A 19747-nucleotide genomic window follows, 5' to 3' on the forward strand; every position below is an offset into this window, starting at 1 on the left:
TGGTACAACAAAACAAGAGCTGTCTCCATAGGATGACACATGCCCCCGATGGCACTTTGAATGAATAGTTATGGCCGATGTTAGAGTTTAGGACCTTTGACCTACGGACCTGGGTCTTGCGCGCGACACGTCGTCTTACTGAGGTACACATTCATGCCCAATAATTTTAAAATCCATGCATGAATGACAAAGATATGGACCGGACACGCCCATCAATGCACTATCATGAAATATGACCTTTAACGTCTAAGTGTGACCTTGACCTTTGAGCTACGGACCTGGGTCTTGCGGGCGACATGTTGTCTTACTATGGTACATGTTCATGCCAAGTTATTTGAAAATCCATCCATTGATGACAAAGATATGGACCGGACACGAATGCACTATCATGAAAAATGACCTTTAACGTCTAAGTGTGACCTTGACCTTTGAGCTACGGACCTGGGTCTTGTGCGCGACACGTCGTCTTACTGTGGTACACATTCATGCCAATTTATTTGAAAATACATCCATCGATGACAAAGATATGGACTGGACACGAATGCACTATCTGAAAAATGACCTTTAACGTCTAAGTGTGACCTTGACCTTTGAGCTGTGGACCTGGGTCTTGCGCGCGACACGTCGTCTTACTGTGGTACACATTCATGCTAAGTTATTTGAAAATCCATCCATCCATGACAAAGATATGGATCGGATGCGAAAATTGCGGACAGACTGACAGACGGTTCAAAAACTATATGCCTCCCTTCGGGGGCATAAAAATCCTCCTGTCATGTTAATAAATGCAAGAAGGAAATTAGGCAAATTTAAATGTTCAGTACATCTTTAACATTTTGAAATTTAAAGGGACACATTATAAAGATTCGTAAATTTAGAATATGCTTTCATTATTAAGTAATCATGAATATAAGTAAAAACAAGGCAAATCAGTGGGAAAACAAGAGCTGTCTGCAAGAGCTCCACTATTCGGCGATTTGAGAGTAAAATGAATATATGTCTCAATAAGAGACTTCTACTTTAAAAGGAAGATTCACCAAGGGGCATAATTCTGTCAAGAACAAAAAATAGAGTTATTGGGATTGTAACTACACTGTACACATGCAGATGATGATGGTAAAGATATATTTTGAGTTTCAAGTCATTATCTTATATAGTACCAAAGTTATGTCCAGAAAACGGAGTTTGTCAAAAAATCTAAGTATGAAAGGGGCATAATTTGGTCAAAAATACACATCAGAGTTATGGGGATTGTTACCACACATGCAGATGATGATGATAAAGATACATTTTAAGTTTCAAGTCTTTATCTTAAATTGTACTAAAGTTATATACAGAAAGCAAAGTTTGCCAAAAAACTTTAAGTATGAAAGGGGCATAACTCTGTCAAAAATACAATTAGAGTTGTGGGGATTGTAACCTCACATGCAGATGTTGATTATAAAGAAATATTTTTAATTTCAAGTCATATTTTTTAAAGTACCAAAGATATGTCTATAAATGAAGCTTTCGAAAAAATTTAACATGAAAATAATTCCAAGTATAACAACTTTGTGATCTTGACCTTGATTGTAATGGGCCCAGCCCTTGCACATACTAAATGTTTGTTTGCTGGACAATGTTTATGTGAATTTACAGTAAGATATAAGCAACAGTAACAAAGATATGACAGAAAAACACAGGTTGCCGAAAAACTTTAACCTTAAAAATAACCTAAGTATAACACCTTAGTGACCTTGACCTTAGGTATAATGGGCCTAGCCCCAGCACATACTTTGTTTGTATGCTGGAAAATGTTTATGTGAAGTTACAGTAAGATATATAAGAAATAGTAACAAAGATATGTCAGAAAAACAAAGGTTGCAGAAAAACTTTAACCAAGAAAGCTCATGCCAACGCTGATGCCAACACCGACGCCGTGGCGAGTAGAATAGCCCCCCTATTCTCCGAATAGTGGAGCTAAAAATGTAGAAAAGGTATCTAACGCTGTTCACATGCTCAAGATTTGTACTCACGTGCAAAATGCGTAACTTGTTTGTCATGTGAACCAAAATACACCCAATAGGCTGAGGGGTTTTTTGGCATCAAGCAGTAACTGGAACAAATCGGTATGAAAAAGCTACACACAATTTTATGTTTTTAGTCATTTGAACCAACAATAAAAACACACCACACTCAAATTAATTTTTTTGTTTGACTACTTTTTTAAATTAATTTTGTTAATGCATTAGAATTTTTTTTTTAAAAAAGAAGAATTTTACAAGCAAACATGTGTTATACTACTGTTTCAGTTTCTGTAACTGAAAGACATAAAATAACAAGTTATGTTCGCATGGGGCTGACAAACAAATACAGAATAATTAACAAGAAATGATATTGATGCTCAAGGTGACCTAACCTTTATGTCTGACCTACTGATCACGTTTGAAGGGTTTGGGTCTCATGTTTCCAGAAATATTTTTCAATGTTCAGGTCCCTGTGACCTTGACCCTTGTCTTATTTTTTTAACCCCAAAAGCTATATGGGTCATCTACTTCATAAGCCCAATCATGCTATCAAATTTAAAATCACTTGGTCAAGTGGTTCTCAGGCTACAGCATGGAAACCGTTTTCAAGGTTCAAGCCCCTTTCATTTAGACCTTTGACTTACTGACCCCAAAAACAATAGGGGTCATCTATTTCATAAGCCCAATCATGCTATCAAGTTTAAAATTACTTAGTCAAGTGGTTCTCAGGCTATAGCATGGAAACCGTTTTCAAGGTTCAGGCCCCTGTGACCTAGACCTTTGACTTACTGACCCCAAAAACAATAGGGGTCATCTAATCTATAAGCCCAATGATACTATCAAGTTTGAATGTTCCGGGTCAAGTGTTTCTCAAGTTACTATGCACAAATAGCTTTCAATCTTTAGGTCCCTGACCATGGCCTTTGATCTATTGACCCCAAAACAATAGAATCTGATGTTGTCTATGTTATAAGCCCAATAATGCTATCAAGTTTGAAAGGTCTGGATCAAGTGGTCCTCAAATTATTGTGCGGAATCCCTTTTCAAGGTTCAGCCAATGTGACCATGACCTTTGATTTACTGACCCAAAACACAACAGGTTAAGATTCAAGCCCCTGTGACCTTTACTTTTGACCTATTGACCCCAAAACACTAGGAGTAAATATTTTGTCACGTGGAAAAATATTAAATGGTGGGACTACTTCCTTTTAATAGTTGTGATGTAAAATACGATGTCAGAAATGATTAAAAGATGGCGTCTGTACCTTCCATATACGAAAAAGTTCACTGTTTTAAAGGAATTTTTTGTCTTGTTTATTTAAAGTTATGTATATAATAAAAGGGTCATGAATTAAAACAGTACCAGCATCTCATGGGATCTTGGCTTGGCAAATCCACTGGAGCCAAAAACAACATTCTGTTAAAACAACCCTATTGTACTGTACTCACAAAATATCAGTTAATATATAATATTTACTGCTGATTTTTTATATCATAATATATAGGTTACTAGTACTTACTACCTGTTTTACATGTTCTGAAAAACTGTTGTTAATTTGGAGGTATGTTCCTTTAAAAGCATAGATCTCTGTAATCAGGCAGATATTAACTGAATGCCAAAATAATTACCTAGTTCTGCAGAAAACAGAAATATCATGATGAAAATTTAATCAAGAGATTTCAATCTTGAAATAATCACCAGGTTTAAGGAGGTAGGTAAATGTCAGCTGGTTATATTGAAATAAGCATGCTCTTCCTGCAAGAACTGAAACAAAATTAATGAAATTAGTAGCTGATTTTCTCTGGAAGAAATATTGACATATTAAAGGTTTGAAGCCCTACTTGGAACACTGTCAAAAGTTGTGAAAACTTGTATTTATCAAATAACATGATGTTGGCAATGAACTAGTGCCTTTATATAGAGGTGAAAAGTAATAAGCTCAAACTGAAATGCACTGATAACCAATGAATGTAACAAGAGTGCCAGAATGTCACAATATACGCCTGTCACAGCAAATTTCTTTACTCTAGCTGCGTTATAGCAAATGAATTTTAATTTTGTGGTTGTTTAGTATCATTGTAAGTCTTTTGTTTTTCTAAGTCACAAAAAAATCCTTACCAGGTAGAGAGCCCTTAAAATACACCTAAAATTTTAAAGTAACATCTATGTTGTACCACAGAAAAGTGGTCTTGGTTTTTCCCTACAGTGTCAATTATAAAAAAAGTTACAATATAAGTTATTTATAGTAACAATTAAGGGAAGTAAAACTGTTAATCTTAAAAAAAAAAAAAAATTGTAAGTCCACACAAAAATCTTTACAAGGTAGAGATTGGTCAAAATACACCTCAAAATTGGATGTAGCATGCATGTTTGTACTACAGAAAAAGGTTCTCGATTTTTCCTACGACTAGTAATGAAGAGTTACAATATAAGCTATTTATAGTAACAACAAAGGGAAGTAAATCTAAAGAAAGGAACTGCGCGACACTTCCTCTCATGATGGTGTATAATTGTTGCCAAGTTACATCAAAATCCCTCCATGTATGAGAGAAGAAATGCTTCAGACAAGTATTCTTGTATCTGACCTTTGGCCTCTAAGTGTGACCTTGAGTTAGACTAGGGACCTGGTTCTGCGCATGGACACTTCGTCTCGTGGTGGTTGAACATCTGTGCCAAGTAATATCAAAATCCTCTATAGCATGAAGAAGAATTACTCCGGACAAGGTTTTCATTCTTGTATCCTTTGACCTCTAAGTGTGACCTTGACCTTAGACCTAGGGACCTGGTTCTTGCGCACAACACTCCACCTCATTGTGGTGAACATTTGTGACAAGTCATATCAAAATCCCTTTATGCATGAAGAAGAAATGCTCCGGACAAAGTTTTCATTCTTGTATCCTTTGACCTCTAAGTGTGACCTTGACCTTAGATCTAGGGACCTGGTTCTTGTGCATGACACTCTGTCTCATGATGATGAGCAATTGTGCCAACTTTCATCAAAATCCCTCCATGCATGAAGAAGATATGCTCCGGACAAAGTCATTCTTGAATTTAACCTTTGACCTCTAAGTGTGACCTTGACCTTAGACCTAGAGACCTGGTTCTTGCGCACGACACTCCACCTCATTGTGGTGAACATTTGTGACAAGTCATATCAAAATCCCTTTATGCATGAAGAAGAAATGCTCCGGACAAAGTTTTCATTCTTGTATCCTTTGACCTCTAAGTGTGACCTTGACCTTAGATCTAGGGACTTGGTTCTTGTGCATGACACTCCATCTCATGATGATGAACAATTGTGCCAACTTTCATCAAAATCCCTCCATGCATGAAGAAGATATGCTCCGGACAAAGTCATTCTTGAATTTAACCTTTGACCTCTAAGTGTGACCTTGACCTTAGACCTAGAGACCTGGTTCTTGCGCATGACACTCCGTCTCATGATGGTGAACAACTGTGCAACTGTGCCAAGTTTCATCAAAATCCCTCCATGCATGTAGAAGATATGCTCCGGACAAAGTCTGTGGACGCCGCCCGCCCGCCAGGGGCGTTTCCACAATACTTCCCGTTTTTCAAACGGGCGTATAAAAATCATGGGGTGATGGGTTTTGGAATACCCTATGCAGTGTAGCCAATACCAAGTTCAAACCAAAATGATGTGGTACTATCCAATTCACTCTGAAAGCTCTGTTCCAATTTATGTTTTCATTCAAAAGACAAGACCTGTCGGTAAAACACATCTGCCTCTCATGATGGCCTATCGAGGGAACTGCGTAGATTATTTTCATATGAACTTGGTCTAAGGTCTAATGACTCAAAAACAGCAGAAGTAATCTACTAACCATAGCTTATCATTTTATGAAGATTCATGGCTGCAGGTCTAAGATTTTCAGTGACTGCTAGGAAACCACTTTAGTTAAGTACCAAGGCAAATGTGATTTTGGCCTTTGACCTACTGACCTCAAAACTACAGGGGTTATCTACTAGGCATAGGTTATCATGCTATGAAGTTTGTCAGTCCTAATTCCAAGCAACCCCAAGTTATTGATAGGTAACTATTCTAATCTTGAGGTCCATGTGACCTTAACCTTGAACCTACTGATCGTAAAAACAATACTTAACTAGAAATTGCTTTTGTAAAAAAGCACATGTCTCCCCCAATGCAAAGTCCTCTAGGCAAGAAGTCAATAGGGTCTGAGGAGCGAAAGTCAAAGAGACACTGATGGTTGGCTGCAATAGGGATCATCTACTTGGCATGTCCAGTCATCCCGCTAAATTTCAACACTATTGGTCTAGTGCTTCTCAAGTCACTGTTCAGGCTCCTGTGACCTTGACCTTTGATCAAGTGACCTCAAAATAAATAGGAATCATCTACTCTGCATGTCCAATCATCCTATTACGTTTCAACATTCTAGGTCAAGTGGTTCTCAAGATATTCTCCAGAAATGATTTTACATGACCAGGCCCCTGTGACCTTGACCTTTAATAGACTGACTACAAAATCAATAGGGATCATCTACTCTGCATGTTCAATCATCCTATGAAGTTTCTGGGTCAAGTGGTTCTCAAGTTATTGATCAGAAATTGTTTTCCATGCTCAGGCTCCTGTGACCTTGACCTTTAATAGAGTGACCCCAAAATCGATAGGGATCATCTACTCTGCATGTTCAATCATCCTATGAAGTTTCAACATCCTGGATCAAGAGGTTCTGAAGTTATTGATTGGAAATGGTTATCAATGTTCAGGCCCCTGTGACCTTGACCTTTAACGGAGTGACCCCAAAAACAACAGGGGTCATTTAATCTGCAAGAACAATCATCCTATGAAGTTTCAACATTCTGGGTCGAGTGGTTCTCAAGTTACTGATCGGAAATGGTTTTCAATGTTCAGGCCCCTGTGACCTTGACCTTTAAAGAAGTGACTCCAAAATCAATAGGGGTCATCTACTTTGCATGTAGAATCATCCTATGAAGTGTCAACATTCTGGGTCAAGTGGTACTCAAGTTATTGATCGGAAATGGTTTTCAATGTTCAGGCCCCTGTGACCTTGACCTTTGATGGAGTGACCCCAAAAACAAAAGGGGTCATCTACTCTTCATGACTAATCATCCTATGAAGTTTCAACATTCTGGGTCAAGTGGTTCTCTAGTTATTGATCAGAAATGGTTTTCAATGTTCAGGCGTGACTTCTCGTGGGACCTTGACCTTTGACGGAGTGACCCCAAAAACAATAGGGGTCATCTACTCTTCATGACCAATCATCCTATGAAGTTTCAACATTCTGGGTCAAGTGGTTCTCTAGTTATTGCCAGAAATGGTTTTCAATGTTCAGGCCCCTGTGACCTTGACCTTGACAGAGTGACCCCAAAATACAATAGGGGTCATCTACTCTTCATGACCAATCACCTATGAAGTTTCAACATTCTGGGTCAAGTGGTTCTCTAGTTATTGTCGGAAATGGTTTTCAATGTTCAGGCCCCTGTGACCTTGACCATTGACGGAATGACCCCAAAATCAATAGGGGTCATCTACTCTTCATGACCAATCATCCTATGAAGTTTCAACATTCTGGATCAAGTGGTTCTCTAGTTATTGATCGGAAATGGTTTTCAATGTTCAGGCCCCTGTGACCTTGACCTTTGACGGAGTGACCCCAAAAACAATAGGGGTCGTCTACTCCAGCAGCTCTACAACCCTATGAAGTTTGAAGGTTCTAGGTCAAATGGTTTCCAGTTATTGCTCGGAAATGAAGTGTGACGGACGGACGGACGGAAGGACAGACAGGGCAAAAACAATATGTCTCCCCATCAGGGGGGAGACATAATTTGGGTTATCCGCTGACCACATGCAATCTTCCTATGCCCAGGCATTCTTCTGTTATTGATCAAAATCCTCTTTAAGTCCAAATGTTACTGTGACTTTGACCTTTGGTCCATAAACAATTTTGGTAATCCACTGACAAAGCACAATCATCCTAAAAAGACTGACAGCCTAGGCCCAAGCATTCATTAGTTACTGCTAAGAAACTATTCATTTGCGGTAATTATGATACTAACCTTTGAGGAACTGACCCTCTTAACAACAGAGCTCAAAACTGACCAGATTTCATGCATTTATCCCATTCATTTTGACAGCTTTAGGCTCAAGCATTCTAAAGTAAACTGATGCCTCAAAGTCATTTTTACCTTGAACTCTGGCCCATTACCCCCAAAACAACAATGTCATTGTGGGAGCGTATTATACACAGGCATAGACGATTTTTCAGCTTCAAAACAAGTTTGTTCACGATTTTTGCCATTTTGGTAAAGGGAAACTACTCTCCTTGTTAATTGTCTAGGCTAAAAACTACGATTGCAGTTACGTTCCGTAATAGATAACAATAGTTTTTTTAAGAAATAATAAGTTCCCAAGCGTGGTTTATCGTAGAATAACCCTTGTTTTGGGTTCTTATGCGTAAGAATATATCAAGAAGGCCGTTGGCCTGAGTGATATATTGTTTCGCATAAGAACGAAAAACAAGGGTTATTCTACGACAAATCACACTTGGGAACTTGTTATTCCGATTCTAACACGACATAGTAGTATCAGCAGTGTTAGAAAAATGGTAACTACTTTTTACGAGATGAACTACACTTCGTGCTATGCACCGGGATCATTCTATACATAGAGGATGACGTCACTACTTTGCACGCGCATGGGTTATCGCAAAATAACCGTTGATTGATTTTCTCCTATGTGTATATAAGTTATTTGCTGGTCATGTTAGAATCTTCTTTAAACCAAATTAATTTTATATAATTTAATGATATTTTGATGAAAAATCGTAAATTTCATTACACTAATAAAATTTCTATTGACTTTAATCGAAATCAAACTGTGAACACCAAAACTGACACAAGGCATCAAGCTTATTGCCAATAATCACTGGCCATTTGATCTATAAAGTTTAACAGATCGTCAAAGGACGATCACACCTTTTGTTATCGGTTTGAATTGAGAAGTTGATATCATTTTGAAAGTTGATATTCAGAGATATTGAGAATTGTTTTCTATTTAATCATAAATATATTTAAGTTTTAAACAAGAGATCACAGAGTGATCTTGGCGCCCACCATTGAGCCATTTTTGATTGTTCCAAATTTCAAGACTAGCTCAAGGTCAAAATCAAGGTCAAATTTCATTTCAGTACACATCACTGTGCATGTGGTCCATGCATGTGGTCCAAATTTGAAAGCTGTAGCTTGAGAAATGTGAAAGAAGGTCACAAGATCAATTTCAAGGTCAAAGTTCATTTCGGTATAAAAAACTATGCATGTGCTTCAAATTTGGAGGCTGCAGCTTGAGAAATGTGAAAGTAGGTACTAGATCAAACTCAATGTCAAATTTCAATTCAGAACACAAAAATATGCAAGTGGTCCAAATTTGAAGCCTGTAGCTTGAGAAATGTGAAAGTAGGTCACTAGGTCAATCTCAAGATCAAAGTTCATTTCGGTACGCAAAACTATGAATGTGGTCCAAATTTTAAGGCTGTTGATTGAGAAATGTGAAAGTAGGTCACTAGGTCAAAATCAAGGTCAAATTTCATTTCAGAAGACAAAACTATGCATGTGGTCCCAATTTGAAGCCTGTACATTCAAAAATGTGAAAGTAGGTCACTAGGTCAAAGTCAAGGTCAAAGTTTTTTTCGGTACACAAAACTATGCATGTGGTCAAAATTTAAAGGCTGTAGCTTGAGAAATGTCACCAGGTCAATGTCAAGGTCAAAGTTTTTTTCGGTACGCAAAACTATGCATGTGGTCCAAATTTGAAGGCTGTAGCTTGAGAAATGTAAAAGTAGGTCACTAGGTCAAAATCAAGGTCAAATTTCATTTCGGAACACAGAACTATGCATGTGGTCCAAATTTGAAGGCTGCAGCTTGAGAAATGTGAAAGTAGGTCACTAGGTCAAAATCAATGTCAAATTTCAATTCAGAACACAAAAATATGCAAGTGGTCCAAATTTGAAGCCTGTAGCTTGAGAAATGTGAAAGTAGGTCACTAGGTCAATCTCAAGATCAAAGTTCATTTCGGTACGCAAAACTATGAATGTGGTCCAAATTTTAAGGCTGTTGATTGAGAAATGTGAAAGTAGGTCACTAGGTCAAAATCAAGGTCAAATTTCATTTCAGAAGACAAAACTATGCATGTGGTCCCAATTTGAAGCCTGTACATTCAAAAATGTGAAAGTAGGTCACTAGGTCAAAGTCAAGGTCAAAGTTTTTTTCGGTACACAAAACTATGCATGTGGTCAAAATTTGAAGGCTGTAGCTTGAGAAATGTCACCAGGTCAATGTCAAGGCCAAATTTTTTTTGGTACGCAAAACTATGCATGTGGTCCAAATTTGAAGGCTGTAGCTTGAGAAATGTAAAAGTAGGTCACTAGGTCAAAATCAAGGTCAAATTTCATTTCGGAACACAGAACTATGCATGTGGTCCAAATTTGAAGGCTGTAGCTTGAGAAATGTGAAAGTAGGTCACTAGGTCAAAATCAAGGTCAAATTTCATTTCGGAACACAAAACTATGCATGTGGTCCCAATTTGAAGCCTGTATCTTCAAAAATGTGAAAGTAGGTCACTAGGCCAATGTCAAAGTTTTTTTTGGTACACAAAACTATGCATGTGGTCCAAATTTGAAGGCTGTAGCTTGAGAAATGTGAAAGTAGGACTCACTAGGTCAATGTCAAGGTTAAAGTTTCTTTTCGGTACACAAAACTATGCATGTGGTCCAAATTTAAAGGCTGTAGCTTGAGAAATGTGAAAGTAGGTCACTAGGTCAAAATCAAGGTAAAAATTCATTTCGGAACACAAAACTATGCATGTGGTCCAAATTTGAAGCCTGTACCTTCAAAAATGTGAAAGTAGGTCACTAGGTCAATGTCAAGGTCAAAGTTTTTTCCGGTGCACAAAACTATGCATGTGGTCCAAATTTTTAGGCTGTAGCTACAGAAATGTTAAAGTAGGTCACTAGGTCAAAATCAAGGTCAACTCATGTCAATGTTCATCTTGCCACTCAAAACTATACATGTGGTCCAAATTTGAATGTTGTAGGTTATTGACAAGAAGATTTTCAAAGTTTTTCCCTATATAAGTCTATTTAAACCATGTGACCCCCAGGGCGGGGCCATATTTGACCCTAGGGGGATAATTTGAACAAGAGATCACAGAGTGATCTTGGCGCCCACCAATGTGCCATTTTTGAGTGTTCCAAATTTCAAGACTTACTGACTAGCTCAAGGTCAAATTTCATTTCCGTACACAACACAAATCTATGCAAGTGGTCCAAATTTGAAGGCTGTAGCTTGAGAAATGTAAAAGTAGGTCACTAGGTCAAAATCCAGGTCAAATTTTACTTCGAATACAAAACTATGCATGTGGTCCAAATTTGAAGCCTGTACCTTCAAAAATGTGAAAGTAGGTCACTAGGTCAATGTAAAGGTCAAAGTTTGTTTCGGTACACAAAACTATGCAAGTGGTCCAAATTTGAAGGCTGTAGCTTGAGAAATGTTTAAAAGTAGGTCACTAGGTCAAAATCAAGGTCAAATTTTATTTCGGAATACAAAAATATGCATGTGGTCCAAATTTGAAGCCTGTACCTTAAAAATGTGAAAGTAGGTCACTAGGTCAATGTAAAGGTCAAAGGTCATTTCAGTACACAAAACTATGCAAGTGGTCAAATTTGAAGGCTGTAGCTTGAGAAATGTAAAAGTAGGTCACTAGGTCAAAATCAAGGTCAAATTTTATTTCGAATACGAAACTATGCATGTGGTCCAAATTGAACCTGTACCTTCAAAAATGTTGAGGGTAGGTCACTAGGTCAATGTCAAGGTCAAAGTTTTTTTCGGTACACAAAACTATGCATGTAGTCCAAATTTGAAGGCTGTAGCTTGAGAAATGTGAAAGTAGGTCACTAGGTCAAAATCAATGTCAAATTTCATTTTGAAACACGGAAAATATGCATATGGTCCAAATTTGATGCCCGTACCTTCAAAATGTGAAAGTAGGTCACTAGGTCAAAATAAAGGTCAAAGTTTTTTTCCAGTGCACAAAATTATGCATGTGGTCCAAATTTGAAGGCTGTAGCTACAGAAATGTGAAAGTAGGTCACTAGGTCAAAATCAAGGTCAACTCATGTCAAGGTTCATCTTGCCACTCAAAAATATACATGTGGGCCCAAGTTTGAATGTTGTAGTTACTGACAAGAACATTTTAAAAACTTTTCCCTATATAAGTCTATATGAACCATGTGACTCCGGGGCGGGGCCATATTTAACCCTAGGAGGATAATTTGAACAAACTTGGTAGAGAACCACTAGATGATGCTACATTACAAGTATCAAAGCCTAGGCTTTGTGGTTTGGACAAGAAGATTTTAAAAGTTTTTCCCTATATAAGTCTATGTAAACATATGACCCCCAGGGCGGGGCCATATTTGACCCTAGGGGTATAATTTGAACAATCTAAGTTGAAGACACTAGATGATGTCACATACAAAATATCAAAGCCCTAGGCCCTGTGGTTTTGGACAAGAGGTTATTCAAAGTTTTTCCCTATATAAGTCTATATAAACCATGTGACCCCAGGGCAGGGCCATATTTGACCCCAGAGAAATAATTTGAATCATCTTGGTAGAGGTCCACTAGATGATGCTTCGTACCAAATATCAAAGCCCTAGGCTCTGTGGTTTTGGACAAGAAGGTTTTCAAAGTTTTTCCCTATATAAATCTATATAAATTATAGAAATAAACAAAGGGCCATAACTCACTCATAAATTGTTGAACCAGTCTGATTTTCAGGGGGACACAACTAGGGTACCAATACATCATTCTGACAAAGTTTGGTCAAAATCCCCCCAGTAGTTTCTGAGGAGATGCGATAACGAGAAATTGTTAACGGACGGACGGACGGACTGACGGACGGACGGACAGACGGAATGACGGACGGACGGACCACGGACGCAGAGTGATTTTAATAGCCCACCATCATCATGATGGTGGGCTAACAACCTTAGTAGAAGACTACTAGATGATGTCACATACAAAATATCAAAGCCCTAGGTCCTGTGGTCTTGGACAAGAGATTTTTCAAAGTTTTTCCCTATATAAGTCTATATAAACCATGTGACCCCCAGGGCGGGGCCATATTTGACCCTAAGGGGATAATTTGAACAATCTTAGTAGAAGACCACTAGATGATGTCAAATGCAAAATATCAAAGCCGTAGGCCCTGTGGTTTTGGACAAGAGGTTTTTCAAAGTTTTTCCCTATATATGTCTATATAAACCATGTGACCCCGGGGCGGGTCCATATTTGACCCCAGGGATATAATTTGAACCATCTTGGTAGAGGACCACTAGATGATGCTTCATAACAAATATCAAAGCCCTAGGCCCTGTGGTTTTGGACAAGAAGATTTTCAAATATTTTCCTTATATAAATCTTTGTAAATTATAAAAATAAACAAAGGGCCATAACTCACTCAAAAATTGTTGAACCAGTCTGATTTTCAGGGGGACACAACTAGGGTACCAATACATTATTCTGACAAAGTTTGGTCAAAATCCCACCAGTAGTTTCTGAGGAGATGCAATAACGAGAAATTGTTAACGGACGGACGGACCACGGACGCAGAGTGATTTGAATAGCCCACCATCTGATGATTGTGGGCTAAAAGGAAACAACAAATATATAAAGATATCTTATTGGTTTTATTTTCAAAAAAACAAAAGTCGACAGTGCAGTGAGATTGATTCCGCTCTCCGCCACAGTGGTAATTTATTACCAGTGTCGATGTAAATCCTACTTTCATTTTCAATCTACCTCAAAATTGACCAAAATGTTTTTTCCCAGGGTATTGAGCGAAAATCGGGGTTGTGTATTATACACGGGTGCACATTATACACGGGTATCTACGGTATGTTTAATTTCATAGATAGAGACAGTCTTGGCTATTTTTTTTCACATTTTAAGAAGTTTACTTTAAAAATAAGAATTGCAAAACTGCACTTTTTATGCTTTAAACATGCTCAGTGATGTTAAAAATCAACTTACTGATGCTCTAAAGGCATTTATATAACCCCCTTGTTTGTATTCATTTTTTAACACAAAAATATTTTCTGAAGTCTCCCTTAATAAAAAAAAAATTCCAAAAAAAAAAAAAAAATTCCGACCTACCTACCCTAATTTTTTTTAGCATGTTACCGGAAACAAAGAATATTTTTTTTAGGCCTTATAGTTTAATATATATACATTAAATTATTGTCATTCATAAAACCGGAGTACAAATTACAATTTTTGGCTCAGTTTACCTGTTTTGGGCTTTAAATGAAGCCTGTGATTACACCTATTTTTTTAAAGTAATATTCAAAAAGGCTGTTGATTTCAACTTTGTTAGGCAATTACAGATTTAACATGATAAACATGTACAAACTTAGTACATGACTTTCGCAAAAAGTGTCAACGAATAACTTTAGAAATCCTCACTAAACTACAACTTACATGAATCTCGTATTTATTTATCTAATTACGCCGGTTATTTCCACGGATTACCAGGCCTGCGCAAAAAGCAAATCGCGAAATTACGCCAATATTTTAGGTTTTCTCTTCAATATTTATCAATTTCAACATGGTTATTCCACTATATCGTTAAACTATTAACAACTAAACAAAGCAAATTATTAAACTTGTAATTTTGCGCTATAAATAGATTAAGTTTTTTACACATTTAATTTTTTATGCCACTACAATTTAACATTAACTAAGTAAAATACGACTGAAATATTATTTTTTTGCGTGGCATGGTTTTATACTTACCTATAAAGAAAGGTTTATTGTTTAATTACAGGTAGAGGTATTAACAAATCAGCTTGCGCAGAAAACCGAAAATGCAGTGTCCTGCGCTAATACAGTAGCATATCCCGTCATTAAGCGGATAACTCAAGTATTTTACATAAAAGCTTATTAATTTAAGTAATTAATTAATATAGTATCTAATTATTTACAAGTTAAGAACTATATGCATATATTTGTATATTTGTACCTAATTGTTTTTAATTACAGGTCAATTAAGCATGGTGAACATGGTTTATGAAAGATATTCAAATTATCAGAGTTATGTCCAGATTTTCTATTAGCACAGGACACACATCTTGCGCAGATACAAAATGTAATATTTCGTTTACGTTTTGATGAAATTTACTCTTTATTCTATTTATTTTGTAGTATAAAACATTAAAAACATAATATCAATAAGATGTTTTAGAAACAAAATATATTTGAAATATCGGTGTCATTTCAGGATTTGCTATTCAGGACACGACATCCCACACAGTTTACAGATGTAACATTATATTCGTCTTTCCAAAAGCTACAATTTTAGTCTGTAATGGTATAAGTTAAAGTTAATATGGTGTATGAAATATAATCAAATTATCTTAGTAATGTCCAGATGTTCTATAAGCGCAGGACACATATCCTGCGCAGATACAAAATGTAATTATTTACAAGTTAAGAACTATATGCATATTTTTTTATCTAATTATTTTTAATTACCGGTACAATTCAAATTAGTATGGTTAACATTGTTTATGAAAGCTATTCAAATTATTAGAGTAATTTCCAGATTTTAGCGGCGTCATTTTAGAATTTGCCACAAGCGCAAGACAAGCAGCCCGCACAATTAAATGTAAAATTTAATTCGTGCTTTTGCAAAAATACCATAATTAGGTTTTCAATGTAAAGCTATAATGACATAAAAAGGTTAAAGTTCACAAGCAATATTGCCGTAATTTACGGATTTGTTTTTAGCCCAGGACAGGTATATTGCACGTATACAATAATAAATGTAATACTTCTTCCCAGTTTTGATAAAGTCACTCTAAGTCTTCAAATTTTGAACTGAAAGGCATTTAGAAGTTGAACTTAAAAAATATATGTAATGTTTTGTAAAATGTAATTAAATTATCGTCGTCATTTCAGAATTTATGATAAGAAGTTATCACCTTCAATCAAATAAGAAGTAAGTAGATTAGAAGATATATTTTTAAATATGAAGGACATTCTAAAAGTACATTTAACTCGGATTCTATAGCTTTTGACACATTTCAATTCCTTTATACCAACCATGGCGCGTGAATTTCGCCAATCTCAAAAACAGTTTGATAGGGAAAACATGTGTGGATTATGATATTGTACATGGCATGATTTAACATTTCATTACAGTGGTGTACTCCAGAAATATAAATTACTGACGTTATAATTACGTCATCGGTTAGATTAACAATATTTTATGAAAAATACTTAGAATTGATGTGTCATTTCAGGATTTGTAATGTTATTTGTGTTTATGCGATAGTATTTCAATTTTTAAATGTTTAACTACAACGGCGTTAAAAAGTTAAAAATAACAATCGTTATAAAATTTATATGCTTTAAATATTGTTGTCATTTTAGAATTTCTAACACCCCTGACAAGTGACTCTAATATCGTCTTTAACAGAAATAGTGCGTAAATTACCAAGGACGTGAATATCTCCTTGAAATTACCGTATAAATATACTGAATTTACTGATCAACTTTTTAAAATATTCCTTGTTCTTTTTAGTTTTAAAGCACAAGGGCCAGGCCAATTCACACCTTCACGCACGCCTGATCTCCATCAGTTTTATCATTAAACAATTTTATACATTAAATGTACAAGACTTAGTCCTCTTACGAAATTCAATTTTATCTGGAGATATCATCCATATGTTATAAGCGCAGACTCATTTACCAAACGCGCAAGGCAGTGACCCTGCGCATGTAACATATGTAAATAAGCTTGTCCAATATTCAAATCGTTGCGCTAATAGCAAATTTGTTATAATAAATTGGTACTGTGCAATTTACTAAACGCGCAGATTGGCTATAATTATGCGCGTAACATCTCCACTCGCTACCCTGCCCTTGCATTTATATGCGTTTACTGTCTCCCAGAGTGTACTCGCCGCATATATACCGTGTCTGCCGTATTCAAATGATATAAACTAGTACGAATGATTACGTGAAAACTACTTTGCAGTTTTTAAATGTTATTTGCTTTAAACTTGTACTATGTTTAAATTAAAAATAATATTGGTTTGTATTTGCGTCATTACACGTTTATAGATGAATAAACTAATTTAATTGCCCTTAAAACTTCATACATATTCTTTGATCACTTTAAATACTGGTTTGTCACACCTCGGCATTTCACGTTCAAAAATATGTAATCAATACTGAAATTACTTATTTCATTTTAATCGTTTCTTTTATTGTCTTATACTTTTTAAGTTTAAATTTCAAATTTATTTCGGCTCCAGTGTCGACGATTTCGCATTCATTCGTACTAGTTTATTTTATCATTCCAATATGGCGGACAGTATGCTGCGAGTACACTTCTGGAGACACAGTAAACACAAATAAATAAAAGGACATAGCTTGCTGAAATGGTAAAATTAATTAACTTATTAAGATAAGAACATGCACATGATACTTACCAAAAGAAACAAAGTGGATTTTGGCAGTATTATGCATAGAAATAAAATTCCGGTTCCCTAGGCTCCTATGCACGGCATTTTGCTTAGAACCGGTTCCGGACGAATAAATTTGCAGGGGAGGGTCTTTTCACCCCAAGACACCCAAAGACACCCCAAGACACCTAAAAACAATAATTATCTTAATGTCAAAAAACAACATATTTTAACGTTTTAGGTGATAATTTTCTCTCTTTTTTTCTGAATCATAAAAAAGGAAACTTTAGAACATAATAATTCAAGGGGAACAATCCAAAAAACTTAACTATGCTAAAGCCTAAAGGACATCCAGTTATTTCCCTTTCATTCAGTAGTTACTGTGTTTGTAAAATATGTTAGTAAATTTGAGTAAAAAATAAAAATGTTTTTAACTGTCAGGGCGTCCGTGATCTGTAGAATGACTATATCCGAGGGAAACAAATAAATATGTAATTTACATAGTAACATTGGCTTTACCCCCCTTTCACATTAATAACAAGTTTGTTTCAGCTGATGTTCTTAGATGTATATCCTTGAACAAATCTACTCTGAAAGTTATCTTAACTGTTTTAGCATGTCTTTAAGATATATATTTTTAATAAATCATACAAATAAATTAATATTCTAGGTGTCTTGGGGTGAAAAGACCTTCCGAGTTCGCAGTCTAGGGAACCGATTCCGGTTCTCTAGCCACTGCCTTTTCTGTTACAAAAATAAGAGATTTAGCCTTTTCGGTGAGAAATGGGCAATTGAAATGGGCTAATATAATTTCAATCTCATGACCATGGTCATAACAGTAATCATACGGTTAAGTATACCTTATCATAAGGCTTATCTGGCTACACAAGAAATGGGACTGGGAGTAGTTCTATAGATAAACGTCGGACTTCAATATATATATTATTTTTATGATTTTGACATTTCATCTAGTCCGACATTTTATCGAAAGTATGAATTTCCCGGTAGAACTTTCCGCAAAAGTTCTTGCGGAAGGTTTTACAAGTTCACTGTAGAAGTGACTTGAAAGTGATAGCTAAATACCAACAGCGGACAAAGAAACCTAATTTACACATCCATTGAACATACTGTCTTACTGAAAATATTGAAGATCAGTCTGCACTTTGAAAATGAAATTTACATCCATTCACTTTCACAACACAACACGAACTGTCAAATCTTCTTTATTATAAAGATTAATTTTAGACGAAAAAATATTCTCACGGTCGGATTTGAAAAAAAATGCAGCCCGTTACTAACGTATTGTCTACATGTTGTATGCAAATGTTTATAATCGATGGGTTTTATCAGCATTTATTGGTTGTAATTTTATTAAAAGTTACTTAAATTAGTTGTAAAGTCCTATCAAAGCAGTTTAAAAGGCTTGTCCACATGCGTTCGGCGGTACCCATGCGTTAAATAATCGCCGCAGATTTTTTACAAACTTGTGTCGTAGGCTAAACGTATTTGTTTTCGTCTAAGCATGTATAATTGATTCTATATATTTATTCGGTGTTGTATTGTTCATGATATTTCAATAAATTACCCTTTAAGTTTCTGTGAAATGCGTCGGGGAAGTGATTGGTGGTGCAGTTTTAGTTACGGTAAACCAATGTTTCACATGTTTACCTACATTACACTTCAATATTATAAAGTCGTAATCTGTGCTATGCAAATGGCTGACATTCGATTAAACTTGACACAGGGACATGTTGAACGTCCAAGTATTTAAAGGCGCCCTGTGCAAGTTTAATGTTATTGAACTAGGACTGGGAGTGGGAGGGGCATTTTTTTGGGAAATTATCATATCGCGGACATTTCACTTTCAGCAGAGTATAAATGACACTGCATGCATATCTAATGATTAATTATTTAAGATATAATGACTTACCACTATGTATTAAGTTTAACCAAATCGCATTTGTAGTAAAATTTGACAATTTTATCCATTTATTTACATGTATAATATAATATTACTGACCGCTCACAACGTTGAAAAAAGCAATTAAGAGGCCTGGATAATGCCGTAATGAAAAAAAGCCGTAACACGGTAGAATCAACTAGTAAATAAATCTGCTATATCTTCTGTATAAAATTAACAATCTTCTGAGAGCTGTAACACATAGCCAGGCCCATTTTAAAAAGGATTACTAGCCTAATGTTGGTTTGGTTGTTAT

General features: G+C 36.0%; 1 protein-coding gene across 1 annotated transcript in view; it reads right to left on the bottom strand.

Annotated features, from left to right (window-relative positions):
- The window catches only part of LOC123534606 (membrane-associated phosphatidylinositol transfer protein 2-like), an 86010-nt gene extending 66476 nt beyond the window's left edge, over positions 1-19534 (bottom strand). The window contains exon 1 of the mRNA XM_053519048.1: positions 19462-19534. The gene's annotated coding sequence lies outside the window, so the exon portion shown is untranslated. The remainder of the gene's footprint in view (positions 1-19461) is intronic.
- Between the last annotated feature and the right edge of the window lie 213 nt (positions 19535-19747).

The sequence above is a fragment of the Mercenaria mercenaria genome, chromosome 12, assembly GCF_021730395.1.
Source record: "Mercenaria mercenaria strain notata chromosome 12, MADL_Memer_1, whole genome shotgun sequence".
NCBI classification, from domain to species: Eukaryota; Metazoa; Mollusca; class Bivalvia; order Venerida; family Veneridae; genus Mercenaria; species Mercenaria mercenaria.